This window comes from Parasteatoda tepidariorum, chromosome 2, assembly GCF_982258835.1.
Source record: "Parasteatoda tepidariorum strain Cologne lab strain chromosome 2, Ptep-v5.0, whole genome shotgun sequence".
Lineage (NCBI taxonomy): Eukaryota > Metazoa > Arthropoda > Arachnida > Araneae > Theridiidae > Parasteatoda > Parasteatoda tepidariorum.
In genome coordinates this window covers 79159837-79182124 of record NC_141756.1, presented here as the reverse complement: position 1 = coordinate 79182124, position 22288 = coordinate 79159837, and the positions used below count along the sequence as shown (strand labels likewise).

The window sequence follows — 22288 nt, the reverse complement described above, 5'->3', positions numbered from 1 at the left end:
CAAATGTTTTTATTCGTATGATTCGATTATCAAATCTCTCTTATCTTAATACCCTTTACAAACGTTGGCATTGTCGCTTCCGAAGATGTTTTTTTTAACACCACTACACGCGTACTTAATTTTTTTATTCTTCTCAATTTTAGGAATATGCTAGCATGATTCTACAAATAGTACAAGCCTAGCATAATAATACAAAGGACCATCAAAATAAAAAAAATTCTTTGTATTGAATGAGCAAGTGTGATTGACCATTTTATGTGAGTAGCAAATAATCAAGCCTTTTTTACCACACGGAAAAAAAAATTCTGATAAAATTACCATAATTTGTGATTATGATATTTCTGGTAAAAAAATATCATAAATCTGGCTAATAAAACCAAACTATACAGTACTTAAGCCATTCATTCGATAATTTTTCCATTCATATGGTAACTGTTTATGGAAAATCTGCTGTTCCGAATTATAATTTTCATTACCACTTATTTTGTAAAAAAATTTGAAACTGAAAAATGAATTTTACCTAATAAATGTTTTTATGCCATGCTCTAAGGTATCATAATAAAATGACTAAATTTTACCCAGTTTACCAAATTTTATCACGCATTATAAAATCATATTTTATTGCTAATTTTGCCAAACTCATCACCAAAGCAATCAAAATCTCCGAGCTTTTTGGTGTGAGAACCAGAGACGAGGTGAATTTTACCACATTCTGAAAATTTTGATTATGCTTTTTTCGCGGTGCATAAGAAAATCTGAAGGTTTTATATATCTTTGCTCTATCTGCTATTTCATAATCATTAATGGAGCATAAAAGGAATCCTGTTATTCAAGAATAATATAATAACAGGGGGCGAATGGAATCAGGAAAAAGTTTTAGAAAGGAATATAAACCAATGAAATCAAATTCCGAATTTGGTGAAATTAACTTACGACTTAGAATTAGATGTAGCTTCGTACAAGTTTTAAGGGTTAAGGCAAAAGAATATCTCTGGGACAGTACTAAGGAAGCTTTAAAATAAAATAACTTTAAGCCATTTTTACAAAAAGACATTTATTAAATGCTGATATTAAAATTAACTACAATATAAATTCAAAAATGCAATTAATGCAATATATTCTATAAATAAAAACCTTGATTTTCTGATTGGATCAACGGATGAGAATAGAATAAAAAACAATATTAACATTATGATTCGAATGACCCAATTATTCGAAATAGGTTAGGCTCTAATTATTTAGGATAATCAATCTCCTACTGTACTAACTTAAATTACTTTTATATGTAAACAGATATATTATATGTAAATTGATATAGTCGGAAATTATACGTGGAGAAACAAGTGAAATGATATCTTCGAAAATTATAAAATGATACTAGACTTCATTAAAAATGTTTAGATTGGCCACAAAATGCTTATTTTAGTTAATTTAGTGCAACTCGGTAACACACAGAATACAGATAAAAGTAATACGAAAATAAATCGCGGCGAAAAGTAAGAAGTTTCAGATTACCCTGATTCAGATTCTCTATTCTAACGTAATTTAAAGTTGAAATGGGACACTTAAAAGAAAAGGATTCTATCAGAATGCTTTGTTTTTCTTTATAATGCATATGCTTTAAATTGCGTCAATGGATTTTTGCGAAAACTGAGAATTTCAACCGAAGGTATGCAAGGTTTATTCCAACGTAAACAATTTTATACGATTTCTTTAAGATTAAATAAAATAAATAGATGCTTAAAATTTTGTAGATGCCTTCCTCCTGGGAGTTCTGTGATCAAAATTAAATGAAATAATTCGTTAAAACACTGAGACAAAATATTATAATGAGTTAATCTTATCTTTCTTTTAATTTGAAACACTAATTCATGCGTATGAAGATTTTTAAATGGTGGATGAAATTTCTCTTTCGCGTTGGCAACAAAGGACAGAAAACTGAAATATCAAATGAATAAGGAATCATTAATAGATTGTTAAACACATATATTTACAAATTTCTTTTCATGCGCAGGAAATTACCTATAGCCAGCTTTGCTTTGGTAATCGTCTTCTTTTTTTCTCTTTTTTTCCTTCATATAAGTTCATGTTAGAATATAGAACTTAATTCTGTTATGTTTCTAAACGCAGAAATTTAAAACAGCGCAATTAATGAAATTTTATTCATTATTTGTTTCATCTCTAATTTCCATGTTGCATTGAAATTCATAAAAATGAATTTGATACAGTCAAATTCATTTTTATGATAATTGTTGTTGTTGTTGTTAATTTACGTCGCACTAGAGCTGCACAATGGGCTATTGGCGACGGTCTGGGAAACATCCCGGAGGATGATCCGATGACATGCCATCACAATTTTGATCCTCTGCGGAGGGGATGGCACCCCCGTTTCGGTAGCCCGACGACCTGCGCGCGAAGTCGAGCACTTTACGGTAGCACAGTTTAACGAGGACCAATACCGCACACTCTCGATCCCTACGCAGGCTGATCCAAGTGGTCACCCACCCGCACACTGACCGTAGCCAGTGATGCTTGACTTCGGTGATCTGCTGGGAACCATGTCTTAACGATCAGTCCACTGCGGGACTTATGATAATTGAAATATAATGATATGATAATTGTATATAAATTGAAAGAAATGTATCATTCATTTCGTTTTGCGACATAAAATAGGTGCAAGATGATTCGCAAAGTAATACTAAAGTGCTAAAAAGCTCTAACGAAAACAATGAATCATTACTGAGGAAACTTGAGTACTGAAGGAAACAAACAGTACTTGAGAGGCAATCGTCAGAATAAAAACTCAAGTTTCGTATGGCAAACAATAGGGATTTGATCAGGGGCTGTCCAGGCCGAATTTACTACCGTTTATCCTAGCGGTACCTTCACAGATATTTTTTCATCCCGTCTTTCACATCATAGTGATTCGATAGCTTATTCATTTCTCACTGAAATATTAATTTTCTAACCCTATTCTTTGTGCATTTTTGTCTTCATTTTTGACAATGAGTCTAAAAACATATACTAAGGATGGTCATTACGGAACACCCTGTACAACCTTTTTCCTACACGGAGATAAAAATTCTGGTAAAATTATCGGACTTGTATAAAAATGATACTTCTGGTAAAAAAAAACAACATGTTTCTGCTATTAATATCAAGATATACAGAATTTAAACCATTTATTTGGTAATTTTTCTATTCAAATGGAATAAGTTTATTGGAAATTCCGATTTTTAAAATGATGGTTTTTATTATAACACAATTAGTAAAAATTACGAAACTGAAAATTGAGTTTAACTAAATAAATTGTTTTTATGCTATGCTCAAAGTTATCATGATAAAATAACCAAATTTTACTACACTTACTACTAAACAGCATGGTAACATTTCATAGCTAATTTTACCTAAAGTTATAACCAAAACGCTTCGGTTAAAAATTATCGTGTTTGTTGGTGTTTCCAAGACTTTCCGTTTTTTTCTCAGAGTATTTATAAATGTAGGGACCTAAAGAAAAAAGGAATAACTAACTGGATGGCCATGGCACAGAATAGAACAAGATGGCAAAAACTTATTGGAACGGCCTTGACCTGTCATAGGCTGTAGTGCCCAAGAAGAAGAAGAAGAAGAACGGGGGTTTTTTTGAACTCTAAGTCTCCCATAAAGAAAGAATTTTTTTTTTGATATGATAATGTTGTTAGTTTAAATCCCAACACTTATATTTTCTTATCGATTTTAAATACATAAAAAATTAGTCTAATTTGCTTTAACTTGTTGAGAGTACAATTGATATCATACCCAGAAAAATATCAGGGTTCTACAATCCGTTAAAGTCACTTAAATTAATTCATTGCGTTGAAACAAAGTAGTTTGTTTTCATTTATCATCGTCATTTATAATAGTAAATCACAACGAACGCAAACGGATTATGACATTCGGCTAATATATTTAGATTACTCAAGTTACATTTGTCATTCAGGGAAACACCGCTGCCGCCTAATATATTTTACCCCTTTTTTTTTGTTCAAATGTTGCCATCTAACACAAGTTCATATCTGCGAAAGGGTCTTTAGTTTAGCTTATTCTTTTCAATAAAAATGTCTTCATAATACTCTTTTGTGGATTTCTGAAAAGCAATTAGTATGAAAAGGGAAGCCGCCATAACTCAGCCAGCATAATTTAGTGCCGCATTTTTGGTAAAGTACTGCGTCAAATTTTGTCAAAGTTAGTGGCCATTTGTTTTAGTTGAAAATAATTTTTGAATAAAAATGGTAACTCTAATTACTAAAAAAACATTTGAAATATTAAGAAACATTAAGTTTGTTTTAGAATATTATGGATGTTTTATTTATTTGTTTATCTATTTAAAAAAAATTGAAGTTCATGGGAGGTAGAAGAAATTAAGAAAATGTTCTGAAAAGAGTTAAAATCGTTATGAACGGATTAGTTCGAATTCTTAGGGAAGGAATTAATGTAGGTTTTATATGTTAACAATGTTTTAAACTAACTGAAAAACTGTTTACCTGCTAACAAAAGTAATTAAAGCAGACAGTCATCAAATAAATTACAGTAGACAGTCTGCAAATAAACTTAAGCAGATAGTCATTCGTAGTCATTAAATCATCTTTTAAACTGATAAAAATATAAATATCTTCTTTATTAAATTTTCAAAAATATGTTATAAAAGTGTTCTGCTATTAATATTTTCAGTGTGTCATAATTATAGTACTTATTATAAATGTTTATACAAAATTTCTTCATATTTTTACTGTTTATCGTATTAATCAATTAATAATTATGAAAATAATATTTCTATTTATTAACGATATGTTTATTCAGAATTTAACCATATTTCAACAGCTTCTCTTATTAAATGAATTAATAATTATATTTCTATCGATGATTATTTTCTAAATTATAAATTTGTAATTTGTCATCATAATTGCAATAATTGTCTTCCTCTTTCATAAATTGAACTCTTCTCATAATTTATAATTATGAAAATAATTCTTTATTGTGAAATAATTATAATAATTATTATTAGATATTCATTCCCAATTTTTCCATATCTCTACAGCTTTTTCTATCAAAATGAATTCATAATTATATTATTAATTATAATTTTGCTTCTAATTTAGTTTTAGTTATTATAAATCAATATTTCCTTTGCATAATTTTTATAAATTGTCTTTCTCTTTCTATTTTATAATTGTCTTTCTGTAATTATTTTCAATATTTCTAGTTCCGAAAATTATTTTTTTATTTTGCCTCAATTATAATAATTATTATAGCATGTTTATTCCTAATTTCTCCATATTTTTACTGCTTCTCTAATTGAGAAAATAATCTTTCAATGTGTCATAGCTATAATAGTTATTGCATTACAATTACGTATTTATAATCTCTACTTATTCCTACAGCTTCTAAAATACAATAATAATTTTCTTTTCAGCTCCGTCAAACTGTTGATTATGTCTTCAACATATTTTGCATAACAAAAGAAGAAAAAATTGCAATGCTTTTCATTTATTTATTTTACTTGTTTGACGAAGCAATCTTCAAGAGTTAAATTTATTGTTTACTTTCAAAGAAAAATAATTTGTATGACAACCGATAAAATTCTGAGTTCCGAATTAAAGTTAATTTAAATATTTCAGAAAAATTCCATTATAAAATGAGCAAGAATGAAATGACAATGTTCTTTTTCTTAAAGACACGGTAAAATGTTGTTCATAATTATTCAAAAATCTGATTTAGATTTCCATAATTTTCAGCGTCTGTCTTTTAAGAGTACTTAAGTCTAGTTTTCATTTTAAGCAAATCACATTTGACAGTTTGATATTTTAAGAGTTCGGCATTTGAAAGCCGAGATGTTCCCCCCTTTTTTTTTTGCTTTTGCTTGCCTTCAATTGCGTCAATTAGTGCGCAAACAACAGAAAATGTCCTTGAGAGAGGATAAACAAAATTAAAAAAACTAACATCAAGAACAATTTACCGAACACACTTTTGATCACGTTTTTGAATTTAACCATTAAAAAAAAAGCAAATGTAAAAGAAAAAAATAATAAATAATCACCATTTTCAGCAACATCGAGAATTTTCTGACATGCTTAAAAGCGGAAATCGTCATTGCGTAGTATTTTTTTTTTTAATTGCAACGATGCTTTGCTTTTTCACGTATCTCATATTTAACTCAGCAAGTTTTTTAAAGGATACTTTTAATGTAAGGGTTTAAAATTTTCTTGCAAGATAACTATTATAGTAATTATGCAATTAGACTAACAATGTAAAACTTTTTTCATTTATGTTGACTAGTGATTACATGCTTACAATTTTTTCTTTTTTATTGATTTTGTTTTGAGGCATTAAAAGTCAATTAAGAGATTTTTGCGGATGCTTCCGATGTAGTAATAATTAAAATGATAATGTCAGTCCACAGTATGGAAAATGTTAATTTACAGGGAATTCTCAATTTACTAATTTGTATTTTCATTATCGTAACAAAATATGCTGAACGAAACTAGAAAAAAGTTGATAGCTTGAGAAAAATGTGAAAATATTTTCGTTTTAAGTACTGCACTTAAAGGGGAAAAAAACTAAATTGGGGCTAATTTTTGATCTTAAGTTCAAATTTCCTCATACTAAAATACGGCTTTGAGAGCCGTAACTAAACTATGCAAAATAATTAACGATCATGGTAATCTAAATTATTAACCGGAAACAAAACGAGATTTTCTCTGAATAAAATAATTATACACTTTTTCATCAGTTTCGTCATTTTGACTTATAAGGTTTGGAAATAAGAGTATTAGCAATTATGGTTCATATTGCATAATCAAGAAAGCTTATTACTAAATTATTTTTAAGAAAGTAGTTTGAATCTCTTTATGATCAGTTAACATTTTGAGAATTCCAGAATCTTTTCAGATCAATTTATGCGAATTAAAAAGTTTTCGCACTCAATTATATATAATGACACAAACGAGTTTCTAATAATTATTCATTATTTAATATTGTTTCAATAAATAAAGATAGAAAATATTTTCAAAAAGCAGTTTTTTATATCATCTTGTTAGACACAAAATGTAAAGAGGTCGATTAGATCAAAGGAAATAAAACTTCAATAGCACGATTTTTTTTTTAAATTTTTTATCTCAGGAGCTATATAAAATATTTTGTACGAATTTTGGTGCTTCTAATTTAAAATGACAAAATTTAAAAAAAACAGCAAAACATTTTGCACTATAAAATTATTCTTTCATTCTTCGTATTCTTTCATCATGTTTGAGACAGATTAATTTTTTCCACATGCTCCCATTTTTACAAATACTGCACTTAAAGTTAAAAGACATTTACCATTTATTATAGAAGGTCAAAGGCATAGAAATACATCGTTAAATTTGAGTCAAGTCTTATTACTTTTTCTTAAAACTATTGCAATGCGTACATTTCATATTAAATAATTAAGACAAATTTGGGAATAACTTAGTTTCCTGGTCCATAAAATGCGTGTTTAACTATTTGATGCATTAGAGGTGTGCACGTTAACTACCAACGAAAAGGCTAACTATTTCTATTAAATTTTAATTTTTTGGTCTTTGGTTTGAAATCCATTTTACCCTCATGATGAAATAAGGAAGGAATGGGGAAATTCCTATTTCTCTATAACATTTCTATTTTATTTCAAAATTTAAAAACTTATTTTTTCTGAAGTATTCATTGATTCGCTGTTTTTTAGCTGCTAAAATGTATTGAAAAAGTAGCATAAAAGAATATTGTGCAGAAATAAAAAATATTGTATAAATTATAAGAAAATAATAACTATTGCAGTTATTAAACAGAACAATCCTTAAGGCTCTCGGGCTTGAGGAAGACCTCCTACTAGATGGCTGGATGACACTGCTAAAGATCTAAAATTATTAAAGATAAACAATTGGGAAAAAGTCGCCATGGACAGGAGGCGTTGGAGGCTAAGTGTGGTTGAGGCAGCCAAGAAATGTATTCCTAGTAGTAGATTCTGTGAATTAAATTCTTATTAGGCTTAAACTTTAAAGAGCTTGCAAATCGTACCTTTAGTGAATTTCAATACAACGCAAAATTAGTGTACGGAACGGATGCTTGAAGATGATTAGCGAAGTAAGTAAACATTTATGGAATAGAAAATAATGAAATAACAAAAATTCCAACCCAAAAATCTAGATTTTAAGATGATTGATGATGTTTTCTTATACAACTGTTAGCTTGCAGACAAATTTTATGTTGGTGACCTATATTCAAGTTACTTTTTGTAGATAGCTCCGCCTCACAGCGGGACCTTTACCGCACGTTGATTAACTCTGATTTTGGACGCAAACGAAAGAAGAGTTTTTAAGTTCTAACTTAGCACCTTAAGTTGCAGTAAATTTACACAGTATTATTGTCTAACAACTCCATATCATGGTTCTAAATTGAACCAGTCCTTCTACTGACCAGGTACATATTGAATGCGTCTTCCGCCAATTTTATTAGCATCCTGGGAACTAAATTTGCTTATTTTACTTTGTTTATAAAAAGGAAACTTTTTAAAAGTATAGGATCTTATGGATTAAATAGATCACCGCCATCGTTGGTGTTTAGATGCACGAAAATTTTCTAGCATTGGGTCGGTATGCTGTGGTATTTCCTGTTAAAATATTAATATTTAATATCAGAATTGTAATTTTAAGCCATTAAAGCCCGGTCGGGCATGTAATGGCTTAAAATTACAATACTGAACGAAGTTTATGAACGGAATGTTTGACAATTTAATTTTAAAGATCTGTTATCATTGCATTCGAAGAAAATTTTATTCCGAGTATTTAGTGCTTATTTTTTCGTATTCAAGCATTTAACATATTTTTAATTTTTTTTTCGTATTCAAGCATTTATTAATGAAAATACAATATTACATTAACATAATATAAAATGATGCTTTTCTACTACTGTTCACATTTTTTCGAAACGTTTTTTTCAAATCTAAAGAATACTCTGCATTTTAAAATCGTTATGGTGGAGCCTTTCTTTAGAAATGTTTTACCAGATGTAATGTATACTGTGCCTGTTAAAATCGATATGTTGGAGCCTTTTTTTAAAAAAAACATTTTCCACATTTTTTTTTAGAAATGGTTTACCAAAAAACAAAAAGAAAAAAAAAGAGTACTGTGCTGATTAAAATCGTTATGGTGGAACTTTACACGTTTTTTTTTAAATTCCTTGCCAAATATAAAGAATACTGTATCTTTAAAAATCATTACGATCATCGATTTTCGTTGACTTTAAAATAAATATAATATTAAACGGCTTAAAATATCAAAAGTATCTTAGATTGAAGCATAAGCGACGATCCTTGATTCGAACTTTTAACTTAAAAGCACGTTTCAGACCGTGAGAAATGAAAGCTGTTAAAAATGTTGAAGAAATTTCGGAATAAAATTCTATGATAAAAAAATATTATTAAAACGTTTTAGGAAAAAAAAATGTGTCATTTTTAAGAACAGTATTAATTTCTTAAACTCTCTTCAGTGAATTGATGACGTCAGAGTTCGGAATAAGAAACTTGTGTTGTTTGTTTGATGATAAGATAAAATTAAAAACTTGTAACATAATTTTCAGATAAGAAAAAAAAATACAGATTGAGTAAATAACATTTTTGACACATTTCACAAGTCTTATTTATTCAATATTAACAATACGAAATACACTGTTAGAATTTTCATTTTAAAGTAACTGTAAAATAACTGGTAGTAGTTTGCTAATCCAATTAAAACGTAATTTAAATCGACAAGGTGCTGCCATCTATGCCTAAATAAGAGTATGGTATTTTTATAGTCTAGGGTCACAAATCGGGGAGTTCAAGACAATGGAAACTTTTTTTTGTGAAGGGAATGTGTAAAAGGAAATATTGTGATGTGAACTCTGGGACACGAACCCCCGTTCTGTCGGTCATGAGATTGATAAATTAACCCTCTCGACTATAGTATGTACCCAGCTGAAAGGAATAAAGTGGCTTCATTCGGTAAGCCTAGTTGGTACGATTAAATTCTGGTTGTTTAACCGTAATAGGTGAAATCGATTAATAAATGGTTTTTCTCACGGTTAACAGTTTGAATACCATCTTATTTATAGTTATTTGACTGTTTCGTTTGAATATGGTAAACAGTAAAATAAAATAATATTTAATAATAATTAATTATTAAAATAACAATTAAATAAATTGTTATTTAACTATTTTTTCCGAGGAATTTTGAACTGTGTAGCAGGACAATACATTACTATTTTTCTGTTTTCTTTTCTTTGAATGTAACAAATAAATGAAACCCACGTTCGATTTACGAAAGGAAAATATTGTGTATATAACAATTTTAGTTTATATTGTTTAAATAATTTATGCCTTTGATACATATTGTAAACAGAAAAGGAAAAAAACATTGGAAACACGTGTTGGATCATTTTATTATTGCATCGCAAGGAGAGAAAAAAACTCAGGTAAAATTACCGAGCAGTGTAGTGTAAATTCCTGTTAAAAAAACATAATTATAGTAAATAAAGCAAAAATATGTGATATTTGGTAATTTTTTCGTTCATATGGTAACGGTATACTAGAAATAAAGGTTTTCAAAATTATAGCTCTTATTGACACACATTTAATAGAAAAAAATACAAAACTGAAAAGTAAATATAACCGAATAAATGGTTTTTATACCATGCTTTAAAGAATCATGACAAAATTACTAAATTTTACACATTTATTAAATTTTAACACATATTTTCTAACAATATTTTACTGTCATTATTACCAAAACTCTTCGGCAAAAATAACCGTGCCATTGGGAGTTACGATAGAGCCAGATATAAGGTAAATTTTATCATATTCTGGTAGTTTTGACTATACTATCTCCTCTAAGAGTACAGTTGAAATTTTTAACACTGGGTATTACTTCATGCAACGAAGTTATTACCAAAATTATTACCAAACCAAGAATCAATACAAATAATAGTGTTTTTAGTGCTCTCGTAGAGCCAGTGGCACGGTAAAATTTACCTTATACTAGTACATTTGACAATACTAAAATTTGTTTAAGCAGAAAGTATTCTTTTATAATAATGATATCTTTTAGATATTTTGAAAAAGTAATAAACATTATTAAATGTTAAGAAACTTAAGTTTTATTTGTGGAATTCTAGTAATAATATATATTTTCCTCATATTTCTATATTTTTGTCAATTTCTATATGATTCCGTAGTTTTTAACGAGGTTTTTCTTGAGTTAGAGTTACTATAGTAATGAGCTACTAGAGGAAAATATCGAAATAATAATTTTATAAACAATGTTTTTTGTTTGTTTTTGTTTTCCAGGAAATTCTAAGTTTGGTTGAAGAAATGCTTACAACTTTTAAGTTGCATAAAATTATTATAAACTCTAAATACCAGTATTTCACACAAATAAAAAAATATTTCCTTTTCGTTTCCCAAAAATTTCCAATTAAATAAAGTAGTTATTGGAAGTTTAAGAAGAATAGAAGAAAACATCCTTCCGATAATCAATATCATGATATTGTAGAAGGAGCATTGAATTGTATGGTTAAATGCAGTATATTTTTGAATTAATAGCGTATTATTTCATATCAAATTTATTTTTGGTATTTTTCCTAACTTGTTTGTTGTTTAAAGCATATCTTACTAATAACTTATTCCAGAATGCAATTTTATTTGTTATGGTATATTTCGATTATTACACTGTAAGAAATTTCTCAGAAAAATGGCTAAATAACAATTTATTCAATTATTACTTTACCTATTCATATTATTTACCTATTATTTACCCATCGGTCATACTATTTGCCAATTACTGTTCAATCCGTGGTACATCTACCGGTCACATTATTTACCTATTATTTATTCAATTGTTACTTTGTAATATTAACAGACAAAACAGCCAAACAATCACAAATAAGATGGTATTCAAACTGTTAACTGTGAGAAAAATTGTTTAGTAACTGCTTTCATGTAATACGGTTAAAAAACCAAAATTTTATCGTACTAACTTGGCCCACCTAATGAAGCCACTTCCTTGCAGAGGGGTACATATTATAGCCGAAAGGACTAATTTATATGAATCTCATGACCGACAGACTGAGAGTTCGATTCCCAGTGTTGGCACCACAATATTTTCTCCATTCCTTCAACACACGAAGAGTTTCCAGTGTCTTGCACTCTCCAATTTGTGACCTTTGACTACTAGACAACGATACTCTCATTTAAGAATAGATGGCAGCACGATAAAGCTGCTAAGCTATATCATTTATCCAATCAAATTTCTTTACCGGTTTTGAAACCCTGCCAGTGGTAAATGTTTAAAAAAATTACAGTATTGTGTATTCATGTTTTTTAATCATACTAGTTGAAAACAGTTCCATTACCGTAAAGGTAAAAAAATGTATGGTACGAAGAGCTTTCAATTTCCTGCACTCTCCAATTTGTGACCCTTGACTACTAGACAACGATACTTTCATTTAAAAATAGATGGCAGCACCATAAAGCTGGCTAAACTATATCCAATGTCCAATCAAACTTCTTTACCGGTTTTGAAACCATACCAGAGGTAAATGTTTAAAAAAATTACAGTTTTGTATTCATGTTTTTTAACCATACTAGTTGAAAACAGTTTCATAACCGTAAAGGTAAAAAAAAAAAAGTTATTTACCGTAAACTTTACGGTTAATTGAATGGACAGACTGCTGTTGGTTTATTTTTCCATAATTTTAGAATCAAAATTCTAACAGCGTATAAGAAAGTATAAAAGAAAAAATTCATTTAGATACAAATAGATAATGATTTGAATTTCTGAAATAGGATTTTTTTTTTTCAAATTTTATTACTGAGATAATAATAATGCAGTTGGAACAAGATAAAATTTATATTGAAAATAAAAAATATATTGAAAATAAAGTTTATATTCATAAAATTTAGATTGAAAATAAAGTTCTTTTGAAAATAAAAGAGCTATATAAACAGAGTATTATAATTGCGTAAGACGAATGAGCTTTTATTTTTTATACTCAGTAAGATAACTTCAGAGAGAAGATTAATTGGGTTATGATCACATCGAAACTTAATCTGGGGTTTCTTTTCTCTCATAAAATTTGTTTAAGTTTCAGAAAAATTAAAAGAAGAGTCGTGGTTGTGTAAATTAGTAGCATAATATAAAAAAAAAATAAATTAGAAACTCACACTCCTAATTAAGGAACGAGTTTTTTATTTGGGAAAAAAGGCAAATGAGCTTTCTTAGGTGGAAAATGGAAGCAGTGACAAACCACAAAAAATATCAGTTGAAAAATTTTTCAATGATTTGAAAAACATCTATAAAATTCGGTTAGGATAAATCTTATAGATTTAAATGCTATTCTCGGAACGAAATTACGTGAATAATTTTAACAGAAATACGTAAGGAAACTAAACATATTAAAAAAAACCACATGTAAAAGTATGTAAATCGATAAAACATGCAAATTGAAAACGCGCGTTGCTACATTATGGGAGTTAAAACAAATATCCAGACTGAAGAGAAAATTTTGAGTTTTGACATTGTCTTACCATAAGCCTCTTATATGTTTCATGAATTTTATGTAATTTTTGTTAAATCAACTTGGGATTTATAATTAAAGAATTCTATATAACTTTTCTTTTTAATGGAAATGAAACTGAAACTAATTATAGTGTACATGAAACTTTTAAGGACAATTTTAAAGATTTTATAATATTTTTGATATATTAACTTGAAATTTCATATATGGGTTATTTTAAAAGCAGAGAGTGATTGAAAAATTCTTTTTATTAAGAAGTTGATAATAATTGCTTTCATAGCAATCTCAAATTCATAACGGATATAGAGGAAAAGAGAGATTTTCGCCAACAATGAATAAACGAGCAATTTTTACAATTATCTTAAAAATCAAGATTTTTGCTCATATTTTGTTTTCAAAATTGACGAATTTTTGTTGCAGACAAAAAGGAGTAGAGGCTTAAAAGCTTTGTCAGCAGAGTTTGAGATATCTGTTCTAAACGGAGAAAAATTAATTATCGTACTTTCGTGGTATTGACATTCCTAGTAAAAAGGAAAAAAAATACTTTTGGATTTAAAATCAAAGTATATGGTATTTAAATTCTTCATTTGATAATTTTTTTGTTTATCTGATAACGGTTTACCGGAAATTCTGGTTTTTAAAATTTTAGGTCTAATTACCACACAGCAGTTTTGTTACACAAACAAAGTTTAATTTGCGGACAGAAATGGATTTTTTGAAAAAGAAAATGCTCGTGTCCAAAATAGTCTGGTAATGAAAATTTTGCCTTGAAGCAAATGTAGTAAGCTTTTCGGCAAAAATAGTAAATTCAGGGGATCTTTTGTGGTAGACGGATCTAGGGTTAGAAGCCCCTTGCCATCGGGCTAACCGTGAGGTGTTTTAATGATTTTCCTCTCCATCTGGGTTAGTTTCATCAAAAAAAGTTCTACGCAAAGGATAGAACAATATTGGACAAATTTTACTCAGAGAAAACATTAAAACTCACTTTTGTGATGTATTGTAATCAGTACAATTTAGCATACACTAAAACTTCCATAACATAATTTTACAGTAAGCACACTTCTGAGCCGTGATGGCTCAGGGGATACAGCGTTCGCCTTCCAAGGAGGCGAACCGGGTTCGAATCCCAGTCGATACGAATTCCACATTCAGCTTGCACCGACCACAGTGCTGACGTGAAATATCCTCAGTGGTTGACGGATCATGTGTTAGAGTCCCGTTGCCGTCAGGCTAACCGTGGGTGGTTCTCGCGGTTTTCCTCTCCATTAAAAGCAGATTAGGGTTAGCTCCATCAAAAAGTCCTCCACGAAGGCAAATTTCTCCCAATACTCGATCCAGGAGTTCCCTTGTCTTCTTGATTTGGTTCAAAGTTACGGAGTTGAACATCAGTAGTCGTAAACCCATAAAATTGGGTCGGCTATTCAACGACGGTTATAATAATATAAAATGCTTGATCCAGGAGTACTCTTGTCTTCTGGGTTGGGTTCAAAATTACGAGGATTCTAATTTGAACATAGATAATCGCAAACTCAGAATTGGGACGGCTGTTCAACGTCGTTTATTAATATAAAACACTTCTCCGTTATCTACATGAAAAACTTTGATAGTTGTGTATAGGTGATTTTTCTTAGAGCTCTCTGATAAATTTAAATATGTGTTTGAAAATTCACTGTAGTATAACAGGATCGTTTAGTTTCAAAGAAATTTATGGAACTAATCTGATTCAAAGCAGTGATGGATAACAAAAATTTAATATTTTCTTTTTCAGAATAGTTTCACTACAATTTTGAAACATGTTAAGTTTTCATGCTGAATAAAGTACATTTTTCTTGTTTTCAAATAATTTTATACTAAAATGTTATTAATTTTTATTATGTTATTAATTTTTATATATTTATTATATATTTTATATATTATTATATATTTTTATCTATGTTATTAATTAAAATTTAAAATTACTAAAAATAGTAATTTTAAATTTTTTTTGCTTTAGTAAGCAGTAGCATTAAAATTAAAATTTTGTAAAAGTTTTCGATTTCCGAATTTTTATGAGATTTGGTACAAGTCTTATAAAAGGTTTGAAGCGATTGCATTTTATTGTGAAACTTTCATCGAATTCATCTCAAATTTAATATTTTTTTAACCTACAAAATGTAAAAAGTTTTGTAGAATTATTTAGACAAATCCAAAAGTTGCAGACAAAACAAAAGCAGAATTCTTACTTATATTCATGAATACAAGCAATTTTTATACGGAAATCTAAGAAAATCATAAAATGCATCACATTTGAAAACTTTTAAGTATGCATCATCAGATATATTTTTATTTTAAGACCATAAAATAGAAATACATAATTGCATTAGTGTTATTTTTTGTTGAAATGAAAGGAACGTTAACGCATGTCATGAAAAAAAAAACTGAATGAAAAGAATAAGTTCGTATTTGAAATGCGATGAAACATATCACGATATCTTTAATAAACCAGCAGAAATTATCGAGAAAATTATAAAATATTCAAGTGAAGAAATTTGTAAATTGTAACTCAAAGCAAGAATCAAATAAAATAAGGAAATGTAAAGTTATAAATTAAATGTTTTTTTTTTCCAAAAGCATTTCATTGCAAATATTTATTTCCTAAAATAGCATTTGAATACAATAATTCATAAAGTATATATAAGATAACGAACATCAATTTAATTCCATTGGCAACTAAGTACCTCTTTTGCCATTCGCTTTTTCATCTATTCTGCTTTTATTGTTCTCATCAATATTGTATTTATGCTCTTCATGTTACATATTTTACACATAATATCCGACTTTTTATGTTTTCCTTTTGGGAAACATGTTCTACACGATAAATTACATTTATTTTCTCAATGTTTAATAATTCATGACTTGTATTTGCGGAAACTTATACTCACATTTCTTATTTTTGTGCGGCAACTATTTGATATATTTTTCGATGTTTTAGGTTTTACAATTATTCAAAGAATATCTCCAAAAATCCTGCTTCATTTCTACAATTTACTGAAATGTCTTTTTCTTGCTATATAAATGTGCGAGAACAAATTCGTGAAGAATAAAGTAGGTATTTTAATATATTTGAATTTAAAATTTATATTTATGCTTTTTTTTAAACTTATCGTAAAATATTGTGAATACCATTCACTAAGTATAATTGATTTATATTTATGCAATTAAATTAATAAAATATATATTAATGGAATAAAACATTCATTTATATAATTAACATAATGAAAGCTAAACATTAAAAACTTTTCTTATTATTACTCAATATTCAATAAAGTTTAATATATAAATACAAAAGAGATTTAATTATTAAATGGAAAACTTTGATTTATCAATATGATTCATAAGAGCAACATCACACAAATATTGTTTAATTATAAAATTATTAAAAATATATATTACTGAATTAATAAGATCAAAATAGTATATTCAGGTAGAAAACTGTCCAGTCAAATATTGAATGCCAAATGAATTCAACTGTTGACTGATTGGACAGTTCAAAATTCATTTGAATAATTCATTTAAAAATATTTTAACATAATCAAATTACCACAGAAGGATTAATTTTCCCAGAAGCCCATTTAATATTTGCATATCTGGGAATGCTGCTAGTGCAATACTTAGACAATTTTCAATCTTTGTTGAATATATCATTATAAAATAATATTTACTATGAGTGAAAAGGTTTTATAATTTATGGGTATTTAATCTATAGCATAAGGCAATAACAGCCAATCTCAATATTTTGTGAAGAGTATTATTTTAAAATGTTTGTCTAAGGTTTGTAAGGCATAAGGGAATGTATATATTTGAATTTTTGCACAACCCTATCACCATTTCACTATGTGTGTCCAGGAAACTTCAAAGTCGTTTTGATCTATGCTGCATTTCATTACGGAATCATATCCTCAAAGTCTGCCTTCAAATTTAAAATTACGTTCCTTTCAGAATTATGCAGGATTTCTTAATTTTGTTGCATAGTTTACTCATTATTTTGTTTCTTAGAAAAAAATTTTTGAGGGAAGAGAAAGAATTTCGAATTATAGTAATTATTATTATTATTTTAATTTGTAATTCACGAATTTTTTTTTTTTTTTTAATGGCCACCGAGAGATCCGCGATGGCTCAGGGGATAGAGTTTTCGCCTTCCAATGAGGTGAACCAGGTTCGAATCCCACCCATGACTGGTCGATACAAATCCGCATCCGGCTTGCACTGACCACAGTGCTGACGTGAAATATCCTCAGTGGTAGACTGATCATGGGTTAGAGTCCCCTTGCCGTCAGGCTAGCCGTGGAAGGTTCTCGTGTTCTTCCTCTCCATGCAACGCAAATGCGGGTTAGTTCCATCAAAAAATCCACTACGAAGGTAAATTTCTCCCAATACTTGATCTAGGAGTTCCCTTGTCTTCTGAATTGGGTTCAAAATTACAAGGCAACGGAATTGAACATTAGCAGTCGCAAACCCGAAGAATTGGGTCCGCTGTTCAACGACGGATATAAAATATAAAAAATTAAATGGCCACCGAGAGTCAAAGCCTCTCAGTAACTTTGTGACGCCATCCTCGGAAGTGCTCAGAGTGCAGATTTGTATTAAGAGAAAACTATAATAAATAGTTCAAATCTTTTATAAGCGAAGTAAAATATTTTTGCCTTAGCTAATTTAGTGGTACTTAAATATTTTTAAGACGAGAATTTTTAATTTTTTTTTATTAGAATAACTTATTATGTATCTCGTTATGAAACAATATTATTCGCGTTTCATAATCGGAAAGGATTTTATGAAGAAGTTCTAAAAAATAAAGTTTCCAGAACTCATTCAAATCTAAAAAAATTTAAATCTGATTTTAACTCATCAATGATTAAAGGGTCAAAATATCCTCAGAACATTTTTTTAAAAATAAAATAAAAATGAAAATTTTTTCAGTTGCATGACTTGCACACTTTAATAAAAATCAATTAATTTTCAAAAATTGCTCAGATTTTTTAAAAATTTAAAAAATGCATGAAAATTTTTCCACTTTTAAGTTTTTAAAGTTGTAAGTTTCTGCAATATGTTTCGCAAAAAAAAAGTTTTTTTCAGCATAATGGTTCCTGCAGTAAATCTGCGCATTCATTTCCTTACATGTCAATTATAACAATTTCTATGTTTCCTTTAATGTAAAATTGAAAAGAAAAAAAATTCAGAAAAATATTGAATGCACAGATATAAATAACATGCTGTAAAAATGTTAAAAATTTTCAAAACGCTTATTCAATGCGCAATTTTATTTTAGACTACTTGCGAAAAGAAAACCTTTTAAGTTCCATATTCAGAAAAAAATCTCTAGGAATTCAAATAACATGTAAGCATCACGAAAGCATTCATGTGAAAAGCTTTTGTTTTTGCTGGAAAAACCGCTGACTTTTTCCCGGAAAACACTCAAAACTTTAAAAATAATGCAGATAGAGAATTGAATTTTTTTCAGTGTATTTGGAATTATTTAAATTCAACATAAGCACGAATTTATTTTTCAAAACTTTTCCCTATCTTTGGTTAGTGTAGCTCCTTAAAATTAAATTATGAAATCTTATAATTAATTTTAGTGTCATCAAAAATCCTTTACGACTTCATCACAAGATACACTAAGCAATTTATCTGGGTAAGAAAGAATCATGCCATATGAAGCATGAACAACAGTTTAATTTAAACTAAATTAAAATTAGTGCCCAAAGCATTTTAAGTGACTAACAATGACTTAAACTTCTATTTTTTTTATTATTAAAATTGAATGCACAGGAATTTTTCTGCACGAAAGTAAAATATTTATGAAATTTAAACAGATAATAGTATGCTATCATTAAGAATAAATAAGTTTCAAGTGCCAATGAATATTGTTATTAATTTTTAATTTTATTTAGAAATAGAACTAAACATTTTATTGCGCCAGTTTTTAAAATAATAAAAGTTACAACTCTTTAATGACATCTGAAATTTAATTTAGAGGATAGCTTTATATTTGGTCCGAATTCATGAATATCTAAATAAAAAAAATGATGTTAAAATTTGTTTTATTTAATGACCAAAAGTTTTACAAAAGTATGAATGTTTTGGTAATTTTATATTATAACGCCAAACGGCCTGTGTAGGGGGCAGGGTATGGTGCCCTAATATGTATGATGCCCCTATAAGACAGGTCAACAAAATCACCCTGTATATGCCTGAATTGACGGATGTTAACACAGGTGGGCATTGAAAAAAAATATTATAACATCCGCTAACAAATAATACACAGTACCCGAAACATTGTAATTCTTAAATACGACTTCTTTTATTGTGTGATTAAGAAACTTAGTATGAAGTCTGCAAAAACGAACATTAAAAATAAATAACGCTTACTCGGCTATTAGCTGCTACTTGATAAATGTCGCGTTTAATTGAATGTATCCACTTTCATAAAAAATTAATGATGGTGTATCGTATAAATCAAAGAAATTGCAATCTGAAACTTTAGGACCATTTTTATAATTTTCCTTTACTTTTCGGTACTGTACATTTATATGGCATGCTTATATATATAAAACTTAATAATAGACATAAAGAATAGTACAACCAACGGACAAACGAAGTTGTTGTTCATTGTTCAATAACAAATATTTCAAATTGGCGGCTACTCAGTTAAAAACTACAGTTTGTGACGTCGCTAAAAGACCTTGGTGATCTCACTGTCAATGCTATTGCAATGAACGGTATATATACTATTAAACCGGCTATTTAAAAAATAAGTATTTTATCAAACAAAAGCTGCACTGTAGAAAATTCTGAATCAAATTTGGTAAAATGCACCGCACCCAGGGTGTCAGTACTATTTTACCACAAAATACATTTTTCCATGAAATTTTGCGGGAAAAAATTTAACGGAAATCCGTAAGATTTTACGGAACAAAAAAAATCTGATACACCGTAATTTTTATACTACGATATATTGTAAAATAACTTAATCACTATAGTTAAATAATTATTACAGTAAAATGTATGGCATAAAATTTTACGGTAAAAATGGATTTTACAGTAAAAATAATTTCACGGATGATGCAGGGTGTCGGTACTTATTATCGTAATTTGTTCCAACATTTTTTACAGTGTGCATAAGCCGCCATTTTGTTTTGTATGGGTTTGGTTAAAATTTATTTTCACAGTTTCACAGTCATATAATGAAGGATCTCTTTCAAAATTTTGATTTATTTTATTGTCTCACTATAAAAAAAACCTCAAAAAATGCTTTCCTCAGTAGATTGACATATTCCTTAAAAGAGAAAAGGGTAAAGAGCTAATGTTATACATACCATATTAATGAATTATAATTAGCACTTGACTAATTAGTAAATTTTAATTGCATACATTTGTTGTTGAATTAAGTAAGAGTTATACTGACAAGAAAGCCCAAGTTCACCAACAAGGAAGTATAATCAGATTTAAATTACATTTTTAACCCCATAAGGGGACATAAACTGTATAAAGTACCGAATCAAATTACTAAAAAAAAAAAAAAAATACGGGCACTCAGAGTGCCTGTACTTTTCACCATTATATTATTTTTTGCCGGAACATGTTGCGGAACAAATAATATGATATTTTTACAGTAGTAATTACTACTGTAAAATTACTGAATCACTTTAATTAAACACATATTGCTGTAAAAATTACATTATAGTATTTAATGTTAAAAATAGATTTTACGATAAAATCAATCTTACGGATGATGCACCCAAAGTACAGGTACTTCATATCGTAATTTGATCCGGAGTCATCCTTGTGAGAGATATTTATCCATAGAGCCATCCTTGGTAATAAGTTCAAAAAATATTTATATTTTTACAATTCATTAATCGTTATTCCATAAAAGGACCAATATACGATTTTACGTCATTGGTCATAAAATCGTTCGTCTACGTCGTACGTCATTGATATATCTGTATCGTATACATTCTGCTCATACTGAGAAGCCACTTATTATGTTCATCTGACAGTCTATAACGTTATATAGTTGCCACTAGAGAACTGCTGTTGTGCTTTATGACTTTTGAACCTTTTTTCGTGTGCATGTTAGTTTCATCGCTAAACATCGTTGTTATTGACTAAGTGCATACAGTAATATCCATGATTTGGCACCCTTTTCAACAGGGTAATTCCCTCCACGCTACTGGTAAACTGTAAAAAATTCCGGATCAAATTACATAAACTACAGGCACTCCGTAAAATCCGTTTAACCGCAAAATTCATTATAAACCGTAAAATATTGTACCGCAATTTTTACAGTAATATTTATTTGATTAGAGTGATTCAGTAATATTACTGTAATTATAAGTCTAAAAGTCGAGATATATCTGTTTCCTTTTTTCTTCTTTTTTTTTTGGTGTCATAACATGTTCCGGAAACATGTTGTGGTAAAAGTGTTATGGTAAAAAGTACCGGCAGTCTGAGTGCCGGTACTTTTTACCGTAATTTGATTTGCAATTCTAACAGTGTATAGTTAAGGACTGGCTTGAGGAACATGATGGAGACTTCTGTTTGTTATGTTTGCCCCCAACTCTCACCAGAGCTAAATCATATTTATTTTTTCTGAATCGTGACGTCTCAATTTGTGAAACGAAGTTGAAAAAGTCATATTTTATGC

At 28.7% G+C, this 22288-nt stretch overlaps 1 protein-coding gene across 2 annotated transcripts in view; it reads right to left on the bottom strand.

Moving 5' to 3' along the window:
- LOC107454469 (corticotropin-releasing hormone receptor 2) overlaps positions 1 to 22288 on the bottom strand; it is a 152473-nt gene that overhangs the window by 95011 nt on the left and 35174 nt on the right. The window lies entirely within an intron of this gene.